Here is a 19,902-nt window from a genome sequence, read left to right as displayed (position 1 = left end):
CTCAGGAGGCTGAGGCAGGAGAATCGCTTGAACCCAGGAGGCGGAGGTTGCAGTGAGCTGAGACTGCACCACTGCACTCCAGCCTGGATGATGACAGAGCAAGACCCTTGTCTCAAAAACAGCAACAACAACAACACAACAAAAACCCTTTTCCTTTTAATTACAGAGCGAGCCCCTGTGATCCACGCCTATCCTGAGTGCTTAGACACTGCCAATGACGCATATGCCTCTGGTCCACTTCCCCATCCCTTACCCTTGCCTCCCCGCAGCTCCCAAATTACTTTCTGCTTGTCATACTTTTTTTTTTTGAGATGGAGTCTCACTCTGTCGCCAGGCTGGAGTGCAGTGGCACAATCTCGGCTCACTGCAACCTTTGCCTCCCGGGTTCAAGTGACTCTCCTGCCTCAGCCTCCCAAGTAGCTGGGACTACAGGCACACGCCACCACGCCCAGCTAATTTTTTTGTATTTTTAGTAGAGACAGGGTTTCACCATGTTGGCCAGGATGGTCTCGATTTCTCGACCTCGTGATCCACCTGCCTCGGCCTCCCAAAGTATTAGAATTACAGGCTTGAGCCACCGTGCCCAGCCCATCCCTTTTTTAAAGAAAGGAACTTTATATCATATATGAATGCCTGAACAACATCTTGTTTAGTTTTCATTGCACTTGAAGTTTGTAAAAGCACATAATCTTCAAAGGCTTGCTTTCTCCCCACTGGACATCCTAGTTTTATCTTAACACTCACATAGCACTTAACGTGTGTGCCAGTCACTGTTCTGACCCCTTTGCCCGGAGTGCGAGCCAGGCAGGCCAGGTGTGAGTGCATGGTCTCGTCCCTCCACGCCTTCACTCTTGGCTGTTGCTGTGATTCCTGTTTGCCTATAGCGGTAGCTGTTCATTTATTTCCACTGCCATACAGCATTCCATGGTGTGCATGTGCAGCCTGGGTGTCCATATTCTCCTGTAACAGCCCTTTGGGCTGTTTCTGGTTCTTGCTGTTGGGAGCAACACTGCAGTGTTCACTCCCGCACACATCTCCTGGTCCACATAGGCACGCAGACTCTCAGACGGGAATCTGAGGGCTGTAGGGTTTGCATGTCTCTAACTTCTCCAGATGATGCCAGACTATTTCCACAAGTGAATGCTAGCTCAGTCCCCGGCCTCCCCAGGCCTCAGTTTCCCCATGTATGAGGTAGGCCATTTGGAGACTTGAAGCTCTCAGATACAGGAACAGCAGTTTGGGGGAGCTGAGCAGGTCTGGGGTGTGACTGACATTCCCAGGTACCTGAAGGAGGAACGGCACATCTCCAGTTGGGACCTGCAGTCCTTCCTGGAAACTTCCATGGCTTCCCACACGTGCAGGTTCAAAGCCTCTCTCCTGAACCTAGGTTCAGACCCCCTTCTGCAGTGGCAGTTCCAACCTCCCTCCCGTGTCCCCACTCACAGCTAAGCTTCGGGCCTGGAGCACCTCCAACCTGCTGATCAGGGCAAGCCCCGATGTGGCCTTCAAGGCCATTGCACGTGTTCACTGTGACACTGCTCACTGAGCAGTCAGTGTGTGCTAGGCGTATCTCCAGCATTTGGACAGATGACACTAAATGGGTATTGAAGCATTGAATGAAGGTTCAGTAATGATATCCAATTTGATTCAGTGGTTCCAGAGGTTTTTCTAAGTGCTTTCCATTTATTAACTCATTTCACATTCACAGATGACCCCACAAAGTAAGCACTACTGGCCGGGTGCGGTGGCTTACGCCTGTAATCCCAGCACTTTGGGAGGCCGAGGCAGCCAGATCACGAGGTCAGGAGTTCGAGACCAGCCTGACCAACATGATGAAACCCCGTCTCTACTAAAAATACAAAAATTACCCTGGTGTGGTGGTGCACACCTGTAATCCCAGCTACTCAGGAGGCTGAGGCAGGAGAATCACTTGAACCTGGGAGGCGGAGGTTGCAGTGAGCCGAGATCGTGCCATTGCACTTCAGCCTGGGTGACAAGAGCAAGACTCCATCTCAAAAAAAAAAACAAAAAACGTAAGCACTACTGTTACCCCATTGTACTGACTGGGAAGCTGAGGCCCAGAGGAGCTTGGGTGCCTTGCCCGAGGTCACACAGCTTGTGAGTGGTGGAGCTGAGGAAAATTATGAGAGAAATTGTTGTTCCCAAGCTGTGAGGTGCCACATGGAGGCTAAGATAAAATTCTTCTGCTCCTTTGTGTCTTTTGTTCTCCACCTTTCTACTTCTTTCTCAGCCTCCAGAACTGTCCCCTTGAATAGGGGATGCTAAGCCTCTGATATATTTGCTGGTTGTTGGTGTTGTTGTTGTTGTTTTTAATGTGAAAGCAAGTTTATTAAGAAAGTAAAGGAATAAAGAATGGCTACTCCATAGGCAGAGCAGCAGCTTGGGCTGCTGGACTAAGGATACTTACAGTTATTTCTTAATTATATGCTAAACAAGGGGTGGATTATTCATGAGTTTTCCAGGAAAGGGGTGGGCAATTCCAGGAACTGAAGGTTCCTCCTCTTTTTAGACCATGTGGGGTGACTTCTTGACGTTGCCATGGCACTGTCATGGCGCTGGTGGGAGTGTCTCTTAGCATGCTAGTGCATCATAATTAGTGTATAATGAGCAGTTAGGAAGACCAGAGGTTACTTTCATTGCTGTCTTGGTTTTGGTGGCTTTTAGCCAGCTTCTTTACTGCAACCTGTTTTATCAGCAAGATCTTTGTGACCTGTATCTTGTGCTGACCTCCTATCTCATCCTGTGACTTAGAATGCCTAACCTCCTGGGAGTAGCCCAGGAGCAGCCCAGTAGGTCTCAGCCTTATTTTACCCAGCCCCTATTCAAGATAGAATCACTCTGGTTCAAACGCCTCTGACATATTTGCCCTTCCCTTTTACAAGGAAACCCTTAATCCTAACGGTTTAGAGGGAGGAAGATTCATCTTCTGTAACTTCTTCAGGCGGAATAGGGGCGATGATATTCCTGCCTATTAGGGTCTCTTGTATTCAGGGTAGAAGGGAGCTCAGTCATAACTGAGCCACTCATAACTGAGCTCCAACAAAAGGTGTTGTCCATCCCTCTTGTTTCTTCTGAGGAGCCGTCACAGGTCACTGATTGGTTCACAGGAATAAGCAGGGTCAGTCCAAAGTTGGCCAATCAGTGCTGCAGTCTTTTTCCTTTGGGTCGAGGGTCTCCTCAGTATCATCCCTTCGTGGTTCACCAGGAAGATGTTACCGGAAAGGGGTCCTGATCCAGACCCAAGAGAGGGTTTCTGGATCTCACACAAGAAAGAATTCGGAGGCAAGTCCATAGAATAAAGTGAAAGCAAATGTATTAAGAAAGTAAAGGAATAAAAAATGACTACTCCATAGGCAGAGCAGCTGCTGGTTGTTTTATTTAACTCTGTATTTATTTTTGAGACAAAGTCTCACTCTGCTGCCTAGGCTGAAGTGCAGTGGTGCAATCACGGCTCAATACAGCCTCGACCTCCTGGGCTCAAGGGATCCTCCTGCCTTAGCCTCTCAAGTAGCTGGGACTACAGGTGTGCACCACCATGCCTCGCTAATTATCATATTTTTTGTAGCGATGGGGTCTCACTATGTTGCCCAGCCTGGTCTGAATCTCCTGGGCTCAAGCAGTCTGCCCTCCTCCACCTCCCAAAGTGCTGGGATTACAGGTGTGAGCCACAACAGCCTTGCTGGTTGTGCTGGTTGTTTTATAAATTAACATTTAAAGGTGGATATTTCGTTACCAAGGTATGAGAATGAATTTTTTAAAGTTGTATATTTCCTGTTCTTATTTCTAAGTAGCAGACAAGTGTAAAATGTATATTTTTCTCTAAAAAACAAAACAAAACAAAAAAACCTGAAGCAGGCTGGGCGTGGTGGCTCACCCCTGTAATCCAGCACTTTGGGAGGCCAAGACAGGTGGATCGCTTGAGCCCAGGAGTTTGAGACCAGCCTGGGCAACATAGCAAAACCCCATCTCTACAAAAAGTTTTTTAAAAATTAGCTGGGTGTGGTGGCATATGCCTGTAGTCGGGGAGGCTGAGGCGGGATGATTGCTTGAGCCTAGGAAATCGAGGCTGCAGTGAGCTGTGATTGCCTCAGTGCACTCTAGCCTGGGCAACAGAACAAGATGTCGGCTCTTGAAAAAAAAAAAAAGAAAGAAAGGAAAACTTAAAGCACATTTTTGTTATTTTAGTCCCTAATAGAATGAGTTTTCCCATTATAGACTATAGTGATTTACTAATCATTTTAGTATCACTTTTCATATTCATATTTTTTGATTACTCCATTGACTGGCATCAATAATTTGGAGCTGGTTTATTACGTTTATATGTATCCACAAACTCTTTTTAAAAAAAATTTAAATTTTTTTCACTCCGTTCTTCTAGTCTGATGTTCTCATCAACTCTTGCTGTTCTGCACTGGATGCCAGTACTTGGTGAGGTGATGACCTCAAAGATAATTTGCTTTCCTGGGCCTTCAAATAGACTCAAAAACAAAAACAGGAACTTTAATCCAGCTTTTCTGGTTGCTCTCAGCAGGAGAGTTGGTCTAATGCAAGCCAGTTCACACAGCTGGAAGCAGAAGTGTTAATTTACTTCACAGTAATACAGCAAACACCAGGAACCCCCAAGAACCAGGATGGACCCCATCACCTTCCCCTCCAACCCCTAGGGGCACCAGATGAATCACCTCCTGTTTATATCTTGTTCTTATTTTGCTTCTTGTTGGGAAGATATTGACTACAAGGTCCTGATCACCACACCCCAAGCCCAGAGTAGGTAATAAGACATGGGGGTGTCTTCCACACCTGGGCCACCACTGATTGAATCCATGCAGGAGACCTAGGCATGGGGAGGGTCCAACTGCTGTCCTTTAAAACCAAACTGAGGCCAAGATGGCAAAATTTACGTTGCTGTATCTTCCTCCTCCCCTCACCGTACTATCTTCATGGTCCTCCGTATCCCTGACTGAGGGTTGCTTCCTGGGACAGGCCTGACCTAAGGAAATATCATTTCCCAACCCTCAGACCCAATGCTCCCTTTTAATAAGAAACATTTTGGGAGGCCTCCTTTTACCATCCTGAAATGACATTCACATTCATGTACATTACAAGTCTTGCTGGTGTGGGACAGCCCCCCAGCACCAGACCTCTGCCCATTCAATGCCAAAGCACCCTCAAGGAGGAATTCCCAAAACACACCCCGAGGGCAGGCAGGAACAGGACCCTTGTCTGTCTGGTTCAGTGCGGTATCCGCACCACCTAGCACAAGACCCTGAATGCACTAAGTAAATAATTGCAGTCTGGATAACTATGCTGTGATTTACTGCCCTCTTCCAACAAGGCTTCCCTCTCCTCTGTTCAGTGCCCCTGCGTGGGGAGCCAGGGAAGAAAAACGACTCAGGGTGCGCAGGGGCCAGCTCCCTTGCACAGAGAGTTCTACACAGTTCACTGACGCTGTGGGCAAATGGATGCTTCAGGGGCCCTCTGTCCTGCCGGGGGCGGAATGAGGACAGGGTGAGCACAGAAAGCAGAGACATCTGTAGAGTCAGTGACGCAGTGGTCAGAACACAGAGTCCAGAGTGCACAGCGTGACCCTTGCCCTGGCCCTGGCGCTTCTCAGCTGTGTGCCTTCTGGTAACCTCTACAGGGCCTCAGGTCTCTCATCCAGAACGCGAAGATGATAATAGTAGTTAAGGTTGTTGTGAAGATGCAATGAGATGATTTGTGTAAAGTGATCAGGAGAGCTTGGCACGTGTTATAATTATTCATTACTGTTGCCGTTTCTATGAAATAGCTGAGTAACTTGGATCAATGAACTATCATCCCTGACGCCTAGATTCCCCCCTCCCTCAAGCGCCTCCTCACCTTCCTCCCTCAGGCTTCCAGGTTCCACCACCATTGGTGGATGGTCAGGAAGCCAGTATGCGCGACCTCCCTTTTCTTTCCCCTGCTGCAAAGCCCATCTCAGAGCTCCCTTCTGTGGGGCTCAGCCAGACACCCCCAGGGCTTGGACAGGCTCCTGGAGCCCTCCCCGCCAACCAGAGACCCCGCCCTACTCCCCGCACCTGCACAGGAAAACCCTGGCCCAGTCAGGCCCCACCAGGACCAACCAGGGAACCAGAAGTCTCCTCCCAGTCCCTACCTTGCCCTCACCCTCAGCCACCACCAACTCCCTCTGGGCGGGCGCGCCCTACCTTCCTGCGCCTCAGTCTGTGTGAGCCCAGGAGTGCCCACTCCCCAATGTGTGTGCCCCTGTGGGTGTCCAGAGCCTTGTCTGTGTGACCCTAGGGGTGTCTACAGCCCTGTGGGTGGACCCGGCAACGTGCACTCCCCAGCGTGTGCGACCCTTGGAGCCCGCAGCCCGCAATGGCTGGGCATGGACGCGCGCACGGAAGCGTCCACCCGGGGCCGCACCACTGGGGAGGGGCGGCCAACCCGGGCGCACCGTTTTGTGTTGTGGGAGGAAGGCGCCCCCTTCCCCGCGCGGGGCCGGGTCGGCCAGTCCTGGTCCCGTCCTACCGGCTCCCCCCGCCCCGGGCGGCCGTTGGCCTCTCTCCCGCCCACCGCGTTGCCCTCTCCTCCTTTGACTTAGTCTTGACCCGGCCCTCCCGCACCCGAGCTGGCAATTGGCTCAGGGCCGGGGGGGAGGGGGCGTGGGGGGCTGTGAGCTCTGATTGGTCGATGACCGAAGTCGGGTCCCTGTGCTTCTCGATAGCGGCCCGGGCCCGCCTCCGCCCCTGCGCGCCGGGCTCCCATTGGTCGTCGCTCTGGGGCATGCGCAGTGGGTGCCAGTCCAGAGCCCGGGCTCCGGGAAAGCCGTGCTTTTGCGGTTCCGGTTGCTGGTTCTCACACCGCTGCGTCGTGTGGGGTTGTTGGCCCGTGAAGGGGCAGGACAGGGTGCGCGCTGGCGGAGGTTAGTGAGGTCACATACCGGGCCGTGGCGCCTGGTGCACTGGGCGCCTCCACCGCAACCTTCGTAGCAAACCCGGCGGGGTTCTCTGCCTGGGCACCATGGTTCTTGCGTTCATTTACTGTCCAGTTTCTCATTCCGAAAAGTGGCTGTGAGTTTGATCTGCAGGAGTAGGACGGGCACAGGGGGTGTCTGGTCCTCCTCGCACCATAAATCGCAGAGCGAGCCCCCTGGGGTCTCTGGATATAGTATACCAAAGTTAGATTAATTGTACTCCTTATCACAGGCCGGTCTAACGTTCGCAGCAGTGAAAAAGCCCTACGTGCCAGGGCCTTTGGCGAAGCGTGTGTAAGGGAATAAACACTTTCCTCAGTTTTCCAGGCGCAAACGGATGGTTTTGGAGCATTAAGGTCTGGTCGGCTGGGGCAGGATGGCTGCGTTGATACGTCTTATTTACCACATCGTAGGTGAGGTAGCCACTTACCTCTTTACAGATTGAAATTTTTACATTTCATGTTTATGTAAGTTGAAATAGAAGTATATATTACAAGCATTATGAAAGTATGTAACAAGGCTGGGCGCGGAGGCTGACGCCTGTAATCCCAGCACTTTGGGAGGCCGAGGTGGGCAGATCACTTGAAGCCAGGAGTTCGAGACCAGCCTGGCCAACATGGTGAAACCCCGTCTCTACTAAAAATACGAAAATTAGCCGGGCATGGTGGTGCACGCCTGTAGTCCCAGCTACTCGGGAGGCCGAGGCAGGAGAATCATTTGAACGCGGGTTGCGAAGGTTGCAGTGAGCCGAGATTGCGCCACTGCACTCCAGCCTGGGTGACACAGCAAGACTATGTCTCACAAATAAATGAATAAAATATGTAACAGTATGTATGAATGTATGATTTATAGGGATGGAGCAGAGGGGACCCAATTCATTGCCCTGGGGTAAGTCACATGATGAAGGGAAGGGGGACTGTTGATTTTTTAACTTGGTGCCCAAAATGTTAGGAAGACTGACCCCTAAGGCATCTGCCTTCACCAACTGGGACAAATTTCCCTTAATTAGCTTGGAAACTCAAAGAGCCCAGTGCTGCCTCCACTGCTGAAAACACACACTGATCTTTGTATCAGGTCTTGTCCCGAGGAAGATCGTGTGCAGAGGATTAGAGAGCTGGGTACAACACATCAAAGGTTCAGATAAAGTGTGAGCATTTAGTCATCATTGAATGTTTCTGAGGGTGGCTGGCCTTGTAACATGCATACTTCACTTTAGTACCTCTGCGCAGGCGCCGTAGGAGGTGAGAGGTGCATTGTTTTTCTTTGGGATCTTGCCCTAATGGTTGTAATATGGTATAGTCAAGCAGAATAAACTATATAACCTCTTTTAGAGAAACACAAACAAAAGTAATACAATTAAAGAAGGCAAGAGAGAAGAAAAGAAAATCTTTAGCTTATGAATAAAAGAAAAAGCCTATTTGAATAGAATAAAATGCTAAAAAGAATCCCACATTCCAATAAATATAGCTTGCCTTATAAATCAGTAGCCATTTAAATAGTAAGAATTTTATCACCATCATCAACCCCATTTTAGACCTTTATTATGGCAACTTGAAGAGAAAGAGTTTTTTTGGTGGGGGTTGGTGGGGGGAGGAGACTAAGTTTGGCAACTTAGGGAAAAATGCAGTATGTGTGTTTATAATCTTATGATCAATTGAGTTTTCAGAAGATTAGGTGATAAATATGTACATATACGTAGTGTTAGCATAGCATGTGTGAGTGATGTAAGTTGCTCATGGAAGCTTTAAAAAGTTATTAACTGGCTGGGCGCAGTGGCTCACGCCTGTAATCCCAGCACTTTGGGAGGCCAGGGTGGGTGAATCACCTGAGGGCAGGAGTTCAAGACCAGCCTGGCCAAGATGGTGAAACCCCGTCTCTACTAAAAATACAAAAATTAGCCAGGCGTGGTGGCGAGCACCTGTAATTCCAGGTACTTGGGAGGCTGAGGCGGGAGAATTGCTTGAACCCGGGAGGCGGAGTTTGCAGTGAGCAGAGATTGCGCCATTGCACTCTAGCCTGGGCAAAAAGAGTGAAACTCTGGGTCGGGCGCAGTGGCTCACGCCTATAATCCCAGCATTTTGGGAGGCTGAGGTGGGCAGATCACCTGAGGTCAGGAATTTGAGACCGGCCTGGCCAACATGGCGAAACCCTGTCTCTACTAAAAATTAAAAAATTAGCCGGGCATGTAATCCCAGCTACTGGAGAGGCTAAGGCAGGAGAATCGCTTGAACCTGGGAGGCGGAGGTTACAGTGAGCCAAGATCTCTCTGAATACTTACTTGTAGTATCCCTGAACAACCTACTGTAGGTTTAGGTTTCACAAAGAGTAAAAACAGATGCCAGCCTATAGGGCAGTTAGTAGCCATAGAGGTCCAGCCAGCTTTTGGACCACTTTCTTCATCCCAAAGATTTTATTTTCCCAGAAGAAACCATGTACTGAAATCAAAGCAAGTAAATGGAGTAAAACATCTTGTGTATCACTAGATGCATTTGGGGTAGATTGTTTGCAAAGGGGGTGCTATGGACTGAATTGTGTCTCCCCTCCCTTAATTCATATATTGAAGCTCTAACCCCAGATGTGACTGTATTTGAGATAGGGACTTTAGGGAGGTAATTCAGGTTAAATGAGGTCATAAAAGGAGGGTCCTAATCCAATAGGACTGGTGTCCTTATAAGAAGAGACATGATGGACGCTCATGCACGGGGAAAAGACCATGTGAGGCCACACAGCAAGAAGGCAGCCGTTTGAAAGCTAAGGAGAGAGGCCTCACCAGAAACCAACCCTGATGACACAACAGCCTTTCTTGTCTTAGAAATTGTGGTGATAACTACTGGAAATTCAAAAAAGTTTTTTAAAGCAATTATGAACTTTCACCAAGTAAGTGTCTCTACAAGGTATACTGTGGGCAAGTGATGGTGTACAATTTGAATGCCTAATTAGTGTGAATAACCAATGTGAAGGTGCTAATTGTTTTGTTTTGTTTTTTTTTTTTGAGACGGAGTCTCGTTCTGTCGCCCAGGCTGGAGTGTAGTGGCATGATCTCGATTCACTGCAACCTCTGCCTCCTGGGTTCAAGCGTTCTCCTCCCTCAGCCTGCCAAGTAGCTGGGATTACAGATGGACACCACCATGCCCAGCTAATTTTTGTATTTTTAGTAGAGACGGGGTTTCACCGTGTTGGCCAGGCTGGTCTCGAACTCCTGACCTCAGGTGATCCGCCCACCTCAGCCTCCCAAAGTGGTGGCATTACAGGCATGAGCCACCACGCCCAGTCAAAAATCACCTGTTTTGATATGTTTGCTCAGTCTATTACAAAATTCTTTCTATTGCCAAAGAGTAGTTGGAATTTTCAGTTGGTCTCAAAACCAAACCCATAATGTTAAATTGTAATCTCCATCAGGAACTTGTTGGCACTAAGTGGCTGGAAATCTCTCCTCATACAAAGAAGTATCATTTTTGCTGAAGATTTTCAAAAACATTCTCTAGTACAGTATTATTATATTGCTGGGCACCATGGCTCATGCTTGTAAGCCCAGTGCTTTGGGAGGCAAGGCAAGATAATCACTTGAGGCCAGGAGTTTGAGGCTAGCCTGGGCAACATAGCAAGACCCTGTGTCCACTAAAAAAAAAAAAAATTGGCGGGGTGCGGTGGCACATGCCTGTAGTCCCAGCTACTTGGGAGGCTGCGGTAGGAGTATTCCTTGAGCCCAGGAGTTGGAGGTTGCAGTGAACTATCATTGCACCACTGCACTCTAGCCTGGGTGACAGCAAGACCCCGTCTCTCTTTTTATTTTTTTTTGAGACGGAGTCTCGCTCTGTTGCCCAGGCTGGAGTACAGTGGCATGATCTCAGCTTACTGCAACCTCCGCCTGCCAGGTTCAAGCGATTCTTCTGCCTCAGCCTCCCGAGTAGCTGAGACTACAGGTGTGTGACACCACGCCTGGGTAATTTTTGTATTTTTAGTAGAAACAGGGTTTCACCATGTTAGCCAGGATGATCTCGATCTCCTGACCTCGTGATTCACCCACCTCAGCCTCCCAAAGTGCTGGGGTTACAGGCGTGAGCCACTGTGCCCGGCCAACCCCATCTCTTAAAAAAAAAAATACAAGCCAGGTGCGATGGCTCATGCCTGTAATCTCAGCATTTTGGGAGGCTGAAGCAGGAGGATCGCTTGAGCCCAGGAGTTTGAGAGCAGCCTGGGCAACATGGGAAGACCCCCATCTCTACAAAGTATAAATTAAAAAATAATTAGCTGGGCATCGTGGTGCATGCCTGTGGTCCCAGCTACTCAGGAGGCTGAGGTGGAAGGATCATGTTAGTCTGGGAGTTCGAGGCTGCTGTGAGCCATGATTGTGTCCCTGGAGTCTAGCCTGGGCAGCCAAGCAAGACCCTGTCTCAAAAACAAAAACCCCGGCTTGGCGCGGTGGCTCACACCTGTAATCCCAGCACTTTGGGAGGCCAAGGCGGACAGATCACGAGGTCAGGAGATGGAGACCATCCTGGCTAACATGGTGAAACCCCGTCTCTACTAAAAATACAAAAAATTAGCTGGGCATGGTGGCGGGCACCTGTAGTCCCAGCTACTCGGGAGGCTGAGGCAGGAGAATGATGTGAACCCAGGAGGCAGAGCTTGCAGTGAGCCGAGATTGTGCCACTGCACTCCAGCCTGGGCAACAGAGCGAGTCTCTGTCTCAAAAACAAACAAACAAAAAAACCCAAGATTATTTAAACAGTCTTTTCCCCCCACCAAAATGAGCATTGTATTTCAGGATATGAGTTCACATTTCATATTTGTTTTTGTTTTTTGAGATGGGAGTCTCGCACTTGTCGCCCAGGCTGGAGTGCGGTGGTGTGATCTTGGCTCACTGCAATCTCTGCCTCCTGGGTTCAAGGGATTCTCCCGCCTCAGCCTCCAAAGTAGCTGAGATTACAGGCACCTGTCACCACACCCGGCTACTTTTTGTACTTTTTGTAGAGATGGGGTTTCACCATGTTGGCCAGGCTGGTCTCCAACTCCTGACCTCAGGTGATCCACCCACCTGGCCTCTCAAAGTGCTGGGATTACAGGCGCGAGCCACTGCGCCTGGCCCACATTTCATATTTTGATTAAGCAGTGAGTAGGTTTGCTTTTGATCAACATAAAGGCATACATCTTGGCCAGGCGCGGTGGCTCACGCCTGCAATCCCAGAACTTTGGGAGGCCGAGGCGGGCAGATCACGAGGTCAAGAGTTCAAGACTAGCCTGACCAACATGATGAAACCCCATCTCTACTAAAAATACAAAAATTATCCAGGTGTGGCTGGGCGCGGTGGCTCACGCCCGTAATCCCAGCACTTTGGGAGGCCGAGGCGGGCAGATCACGAGGTCAGGAGATTGAGACCATCCTGGCTAACACGGTGAAACCCCATATCTACTAAAAATACAAAAAATTAGCCGGGTGTGGTGGCGGGCGCCTGTAGTCCCAGCTACTCGGGAGGCTGAGGCAGGAGAATGGTGTGAACCTGGGAGGCGGAGCTTGCAGTGAGCCGAGATTGTGAAACTGCACTCCAGCCTGGGTGACAGAGCGAGACTCCATCTCAAAAAAAAAAATTAGCCAGGTGTGGTGGTGTGCGCCTGTAATCCCAGCTACTTAGGAGGCTGAGGCAGGAGAATTGCTTGAACCCGGGAGGCAGAGGTTGCAGTGAGCCAAGATTGTGCCACCGCACTCCAGCCTAGGCTACAGAGTAAGACTCCGTCTCAAAAAAAAAAAAAAAAAAAGGCGTACATCTTAATATTGCTTTGTAATATAAATTTTCAATTTTTGATCTTCAGTTTCCTAGAAGGAATTCCCTGCAGCTAAGTGGACATTTGTCATTCAGGAAAATGATGTCACGATAATTCTTCTAAACTTTCACTGAAATAGGAAACTGAAATACATCTCCACTTTGCAGGGGGAAAGCTGAACCACAGAGTTAAGAGATGTCCAGGAACCCATCTAATGAGCTGGAAAGGCTCTTGACAGTTACACAATCTTTATATGGCCGTTGTTCGGACAAACAGATGTGTGTACATTATATGCATACACACACAGACACGTGTGTTCCTATGGATCACGGAGCCATGTCAGGGTTCTCAGAGAAGTCTAATATGATGGAGTGATTTGGTAGCTGACACACCCATCCTTGATATCCAATTATTCTGCTAAAATAATTCAATGAGGTTATTATTACACAAGAATTCAGGATTGGACTTAGGAGAGAAACACTTATGAACGTTATACAATGTATTAGATCTATCTAATCAAAATTCACTCATTCAACAAAATTTTTTTTTCCTTTTTTTGTTAGAGACGGGGTCTCACTCTGTCGCCCAGGTTGGAGAACAAACAATTTTGAATGCCAAGTATGTGGCACGGTGTTCAGCCCTGTGGTGAACAACATGGGCAGAGCTGCTGTCCTCACAGAGCCATGATCTAGAAGGAAGATGCCCAGGTCACCAGGCAGCTATTGATTACTTGGCTCCAAAATAACAAATTTAGGATCAATTACATTACCTGATTTTATTCTGAAGATATTGCTACAGCATTATGTCTTTGAAAACACAGTTTACTGTTTGCAAACTCAGCTAACTCACCAAAAATGTAGGATTTCTCAGTCTCAATAACTTGTTTCTCTTTTTGGCAGAGCTGAGCATTTCCCTGCTTGAGAAGGTGTGATCTGCTCACTTCCATACAGAGAAATTCAGGACCCTAAACTTGAAATCTGCCCTCTTAGAACATGAAGCTGCTGGCTTAGAACATGGCTGCTGACATGGCTCATGTCTGTAATCCCAGCACTTTGGGAGGCCGAGGCAGGAGGCTCACTTGAGCCCAGGAGTTCAAGAGCAGCCCGGGCAACATAGTGAGACCTTGTCTCTATTTTCAATAAAAATTTTTAAAAGGAAGATGAAGCTGCTGCTGGTGGCAGGAGCTGAAAATGATGTGAGCAGAGCACCATCAGCAGCCCCTTCCCCAGGCTTCAGGTAGAGATTTCTTTAGTGTGTTCTCGCATCCACACACTGGAACTTTCAGGCTTAATTTCCCTTTTGGTCTATATAATTTGCAAAACAAAATTTTTTGGCATCTGATGGCCTGGCGTGTGCAGTAACTACCTATTGGTTTGCTCAGCTGTCATCACTAGCTGAACACTTGAGGCCTTCTTAGTCTACTCTCAGCTTGAGAGCCAAGGTGAATAGGATCTCAAAATGGATCTTTGGCAAAACACAAGAGATCTGCCTGGCTTTAATACAGGGTGTCATGCTGAGGGATTGCTGAGGCGCCCCTATGCCATCAGATGTCCATTGAGCATCTACTATATGCCAGGCACTTGGCCCACATGATCTCATTTAACCCTCACAACGGATGCACGAGGAAGCTCCTTTTCTTTTTCTTTTTCTTTTCTTTTTTCTTTTTTTTTTTGACACGGAGTCTCACACTGTCGCCCAGGCTGGAGTGCAGTGGTGCGATCTCGGCTCACTGTAACCTCCGCCTCCTGGGTTCAAGCAATTCTCCTGCCTCAGCCTCCTGAGTAGCTGGGATTACAGGCACCCGGCACTATGCCCAGCTAAGTTTTTGTATTTTTAGTAGAGACAGGGTTTCACCATGTTAGCCAGGCTGGTCTCGAACTCCTCACCTCCTGATCTGCCCGCCTCGGCCTCCCAAAGTGCTGGGATTAAAGGCATGAGCTGCTGCGCCCGGCCGAGGCAGCTCCTTTTATCCCCATTTTAGTAATGGGAATCTGAGAGAATTTTTGTGACTTGTTTGCTCAAAGCCACACGGCCAGCTGAAATAAAGCTGAACTGTTTCCTCAGATATCCGGCCCCCAGCTCCCACATCCCCTCACCCCATTCATATGTCAAACTCCTGTTCAGCCTTCAGATGTTAGCTGAGACCTCACTTTCCCCAGGACTCCTTCCCTGACACCCTGGGTTCAAGTTCTGTGCCTCTCCTGTGTGTTCCTAGGGCCCCCTGGACTTACTTGTCACATTTACTATAAACCCATATATCCCTTCTCTGTAATTGCTAAGTGGGCAAGAGACTTCCCGGCCTTATTTCAGTTTCAGGCGTGTATAGACATTTAAGAAATCGCTGGTGGCCAGACGCCGTGGCTCACGTCTATAATCCCAACACTTTGGGAGGCCAGGCAGGCGGATCACATGAGCCCAGGAGTTCAAGACCAGCCTGGGCAACATAGCGAGACCTCATCTCTACTGAAAATGAAAAAATTAGCCAGGCATAGCGTTGTGTGCCTGTGGTCCCAGCTACTCGGGAGGCTGAGGTGGGGGGATTGCTTGAGCCCGGGAGGTCGAGGTTGCAGTGAGTCATGATTGCACCACTGCACTCCAGCCTGGGTGACAGAGTGAGACCCTGCCTCAAAAAAAAAAAAAAATGCTGTTGGATGAGTGAGTAAATGAACAAATGAACATGTGAATGAGGTACTCCAAAAGTTTCAACAAACCTTCAGCCTCCCTTAACACTCATTTGCCTCCTTACATGGGTCCAGGCCCCATGCTGAGCCCAGGATGTAATACAAAAGTGAATGTGCCTGACCTTGTGGGTTCAGGTCCAGAGCCTGACCCCAGAAAACAACTGATGGTTGTGCAGTGTGCCCTGGGCTGGAGGAGAGGTGAGCCATGCTCAAGGAATTGAGAGAGGGCAGTGCTATTATCTGAATGTCTGTGTCCCTCCAGAAGTAGTACCTTGAAACCTTATTCCCAATATAATCATATTAGGAGGTGGGGCCTTGAACGATGATTAGTGAGTGACATCAGTGAGAAGAGGACCCAGAGAGTTCCCTTGCCCCTTCCACCATGTGAGGACACAACGAGGAGGCACCAACTGTGACCCAGAAAGTGGCCCTCACCAGACACTGAATCTGCGGCACTTCAATTGTGGATTTCCCAGGCTCCGGAACTGTTTCTCAAGTTCTGTCATTTATGAGCTAGTCAGCCTATCATATTTTGTTTTGGCAGCCCAAATGGCCTAAGAGGAAGGAGGGAGGGCAGCTGAAGGAAGGGAAGTGAACTGATGTCATTCGAGAAGGAGGCAACTAAAGTTTGGTTAGTCTAAATTAATTTCCCAATTCAAACATGAGAATGATCGCTTTGGTGGTGTTTTTTTTTGTTTTGTTTTGTTTTTTTTGACAGAGTCTCACTCTCTCGCCCAGGCTGGGTGCAGTGGTGTGATCTTGAATCACTGCAACCTCTGCCTCCTGGGTTCAAGCAATTCTCCTGCCTCAGTCTCCCTAGTAGCTGGAACTACAGGCACGCACCACCACACCCAGCTAATTTTTTTTTTTTTTTGTATTTTTAGTGGAGATGGGGTTTCGCCATGTTGGCCAGGTTGGTCTCGAACTCCTAACCTCAAGTGATCCTCTGGCCTTGGCCTCCCAAAGTGCTGGGATTACAGGTGTGAGCCATTGCGCCCGGCTGAGAACAATCACTTTAATTTAAGTTGTGAAATGGAGACTCTGGCCTGACACCTTTATAGTCAGGTGCTGATGAGTAGGCTAAATATGAACTACTTTGATCTGTGAAGTGATTAATTACAAGTGGCTATTACTACAAGTGACTTACTACTTCCCACATGGCTCTGCTAGTCCCCTCTTTGTTATTTATTTTTATTTTTTTTAGACAGGGTCTTGCTCTGTCACCCAGGCTGGCGTGCAGTGTTGTGATAGCCTACTGTAGTCTCAGACTCCTGGGCTCAAGCGATCCTCTCACCTCAGCTTCCCAAGTAGCCGTGACTACAGGTGTGTGCCACCATGCCCAGCTAATTTCTAAAAAATTTTTTGTAAAGGTGGTGTCTCGCTATATTGCCCAGGCTGGTAGTCCTCTCTTTGGACGGTACAGGGCTGAGCTCCCTGAAGAGGCAGGAAGCAGTTTGAGGACAGGAACAGTGACTCATATTTGTGTTCCCTCCACAGTGCCTGGGGAAACCAGACCAAAAGATAGAGCAAAGTGAGGCTGGGCACAGTGGCTCGCACCTGTAATCCCAGCACTTTGGGAAGCCAAGCGGGGGGGCAGATCATCTGAGGCCAGGAGTTCGAGACCAGCCTGGCCAACATGGTGAAACCCTGTCTCTACTAAAAATACAAAAATTAGCCGGGCTTGGTGGTGCACACCTATAGTCCCAGCTACTTGGGGGACTGAGGCAGGAAAATCACTTGAACCTGGGAGGCGGAGGTTGCAGTGAGCCGAGATCGTGCCACTGCACTCCAGCCTGGGTGACAGAACAAGGCTATGTCTCAAAAAAAAAAAAAAAGAGCAAAGTGTATCATATGGGTGTGCTAATGGCTGTTTCCTTATAAATGTCTATGGAAACCTGTTTGTCTTGCAGACCCTTAATTCAGAAGAGTTTTCTGCTCTAATCATTTAGGATTTTACTCTTACAGGCACCAACAGTTTGTCTCTGCCCAAGGCACAGATTAACTTCAGCCTGAGCCAAAACAGCTCTGCTCTTAGTCACTGACTGGGCAGCCAGCTGGGTGAGCTGGGAGGATGACCGTCTAGAGGGAGTAGAATTAGAACTTTGATGAAAGGTTTCTGTTTCAGGATTTTAGGAAAGTATGCCGCTTAATTCTGTATGTTCTCTTTGCAATCCTGAAAGGAAAAGGACTATTCTATTTTTTTGGTTGTTTGTTTTTGTTTTGTTTTGTTTTGTTTTTAGATGGAGTCTTGCTCTGTCACCCAGGCTGGAGTGCAGTGACATGATCTCAGCTCACTGCAACCTCCGCCTCCCGGGTTCAAGTGTTTCTCCTGCCTCAGCCTCCCGACTAGCTGGGATTACAGGCACCCGCCATCATGCCCGGCTAATTTTTGTATTTTTAATAGAGACGGGGTTTCACCATGTTGGCTAGGCTGGTCTCGAACTCCTGACCTCACGTGATCCGCCTGCCTCTGACTCCCAAAGTGCTGGGATTGCACGCATGAGCCACCGCGCCCAGCCCACCATCCTATGTTTTTATCTCGCTTTTTCTTCTGTAATAAATTGTTTTTTTTCCCTTTGCTGATAAGAATAGATAATATCACATCTTTTAATTTAGGAAAATAAAAGCAATTTTGGCACATTGCTTCAACAGTGCAACTCGAGATCTGAATTAGAAGGAAAAAGGAGAGAATTCCCTTTTGATCATTTTTAATAAAATTCTTAAGATATGTAGATATAGGTATAGATTGATAGGTATTTACTGTCTGTAATTGTTCTAAAATACCCAGGGTAAGGCTGGATGTGGTGGCTCACACTTGTAATGCCAGCCAGAGAATCGCTTGAACCCAGGAGGTGGAGGTTGCAGTGAGCTGAGACCATGCCATTGCACTCCAGCCTGGGCAACAAGGGTGAAACTCCATCTCAAAAAAAAAAAAAAAAGATCCAGCGTAGTATATACAGGCTGCTGACCATTATGTGTATGAAATACAAGAATATAAGAAAAGGTATGCATATTAAATGTAAAAATATATAAATAATAAACATAGGCCTGGCACGGTGGCTCACACTTGTAATCCCAGCACTTTAGGAGGCCGAGGCTGGCAGATCACTTGAGGCCAGGAGTTCGAGACCAGCCTGGCCAACATGGCAAAACCCCATCTCCACTAAAAATACAAAAATTAGCCGGGCATGTTAATCCCAGTTACTCAGGAAGCTGAGGTAGGAGGATCACTGAGCCCAGGAGGTCGAGGCTGCAATGAGCCATGATCAGGTCACTACACTCCTGGGTGACAGCACAAGACCCTGTCTCTAAAAATACAAATTATGAGCAGCTGAGGAGAGCAGGAAAATAAAAAAATTAAAAATGAAAAAAAATTAAAAATGAAAAGAATTAAGCATAAGAGAATGTAAGGTTTAGAAGATAATCTAAGACTGTAATAGGTTTTATGTTCATTTTGTTTATCATTGGCAGGGATTTGCTTTTTATCTGCAAAGGTTGTCTGTATAAGTCTGTGTATATGCATAACATACTATTTGTGAATGCAGTTTCCATGAGCAGGCACAAAATTACAGAGAGATTTAGTACAGGGAAAAGCCAGACTTCAGCAGTGCATTCATGAAGATCTAGTAATGTAGATGTTCTCACATCCTCCTTCCGTCTCAGATATGAGCCACTGCTGTTCAGAGGATTTCATATGAGGTTCATTCACATAGAAACTGCAATGATTCTTTGATTGTGTTTTTGTCTTAGTATAAAAAAAAAAAGGATTTTCAGCATGATTTGATGTTGGATGGCAGGCCATTGCTTAGAGGCTCCAGGCCTAATTCACCATCCCCTGTACCATGGTTGAATTAGAGTCTATGTGTGGCATTGATTTTGAGAATGGGAGATACTCATTTGAGAGGTAGTACTTTCAGGTGCTTTATGAATACTATCACACAATGGACTGAGTGAAATCTTCATGATAAAGCAAAGTTTTAGTGGTGGGGACTTTTTGCAGAACCCAGAACACTGAAATTGGAATGAGCATCAGATTTACAAGAATGGAGGTCATAAAGATGATGACCTACTGTGTGCCATGCCCTCTTAAACCTTATTAACAATCTGAAAAGCTCATATGCAAGGCAGGCATTGTTAGCTTAGATTTACAAGTGAGGCCTATAATCCCAGCACTTTGGGAGGCCGAGGTGGGTGGATCACTTGAGGCCAGGAGTTCGAGATCAGCCTGGCCAATATGGCAAAACCTCATCTCTACTAAAAATACAAAAATTAGCCAGGCGTGGTGGCACATGCCTATAGTCCCAGTTACTTGGGAGGCTGAGACATGAGAATCGCTTGAGCCTGGGAAGTGGAGGTTACAGTGAACCGAGATCATGCCACTGCACTCCAGCCTGGGCAACAGAGCAAGACTCTGTCAAGAAAAAAAAAGAAAAAAAAAAGAAGGAAGGAGGGAGGGAGGGAGGAAGGGGAAGAAAACAA

Source organism: Pan troglodytes, chromosome X, assembly GCF_028858775.2.
Source record: "Pan troglodytes isolate AG18354 chromosome X, NHGRI_mPanTro3-v2.0_pri, whole genome shotgun sequence".
Lineage (NCBI taxonomy): Eukaryota > Metazoa > Chordata > Mammalia > Primates > Hominidae > Pan > Pan troglodytes.
Note: the sequence above shows the minus strand (reverse complement) of the source record.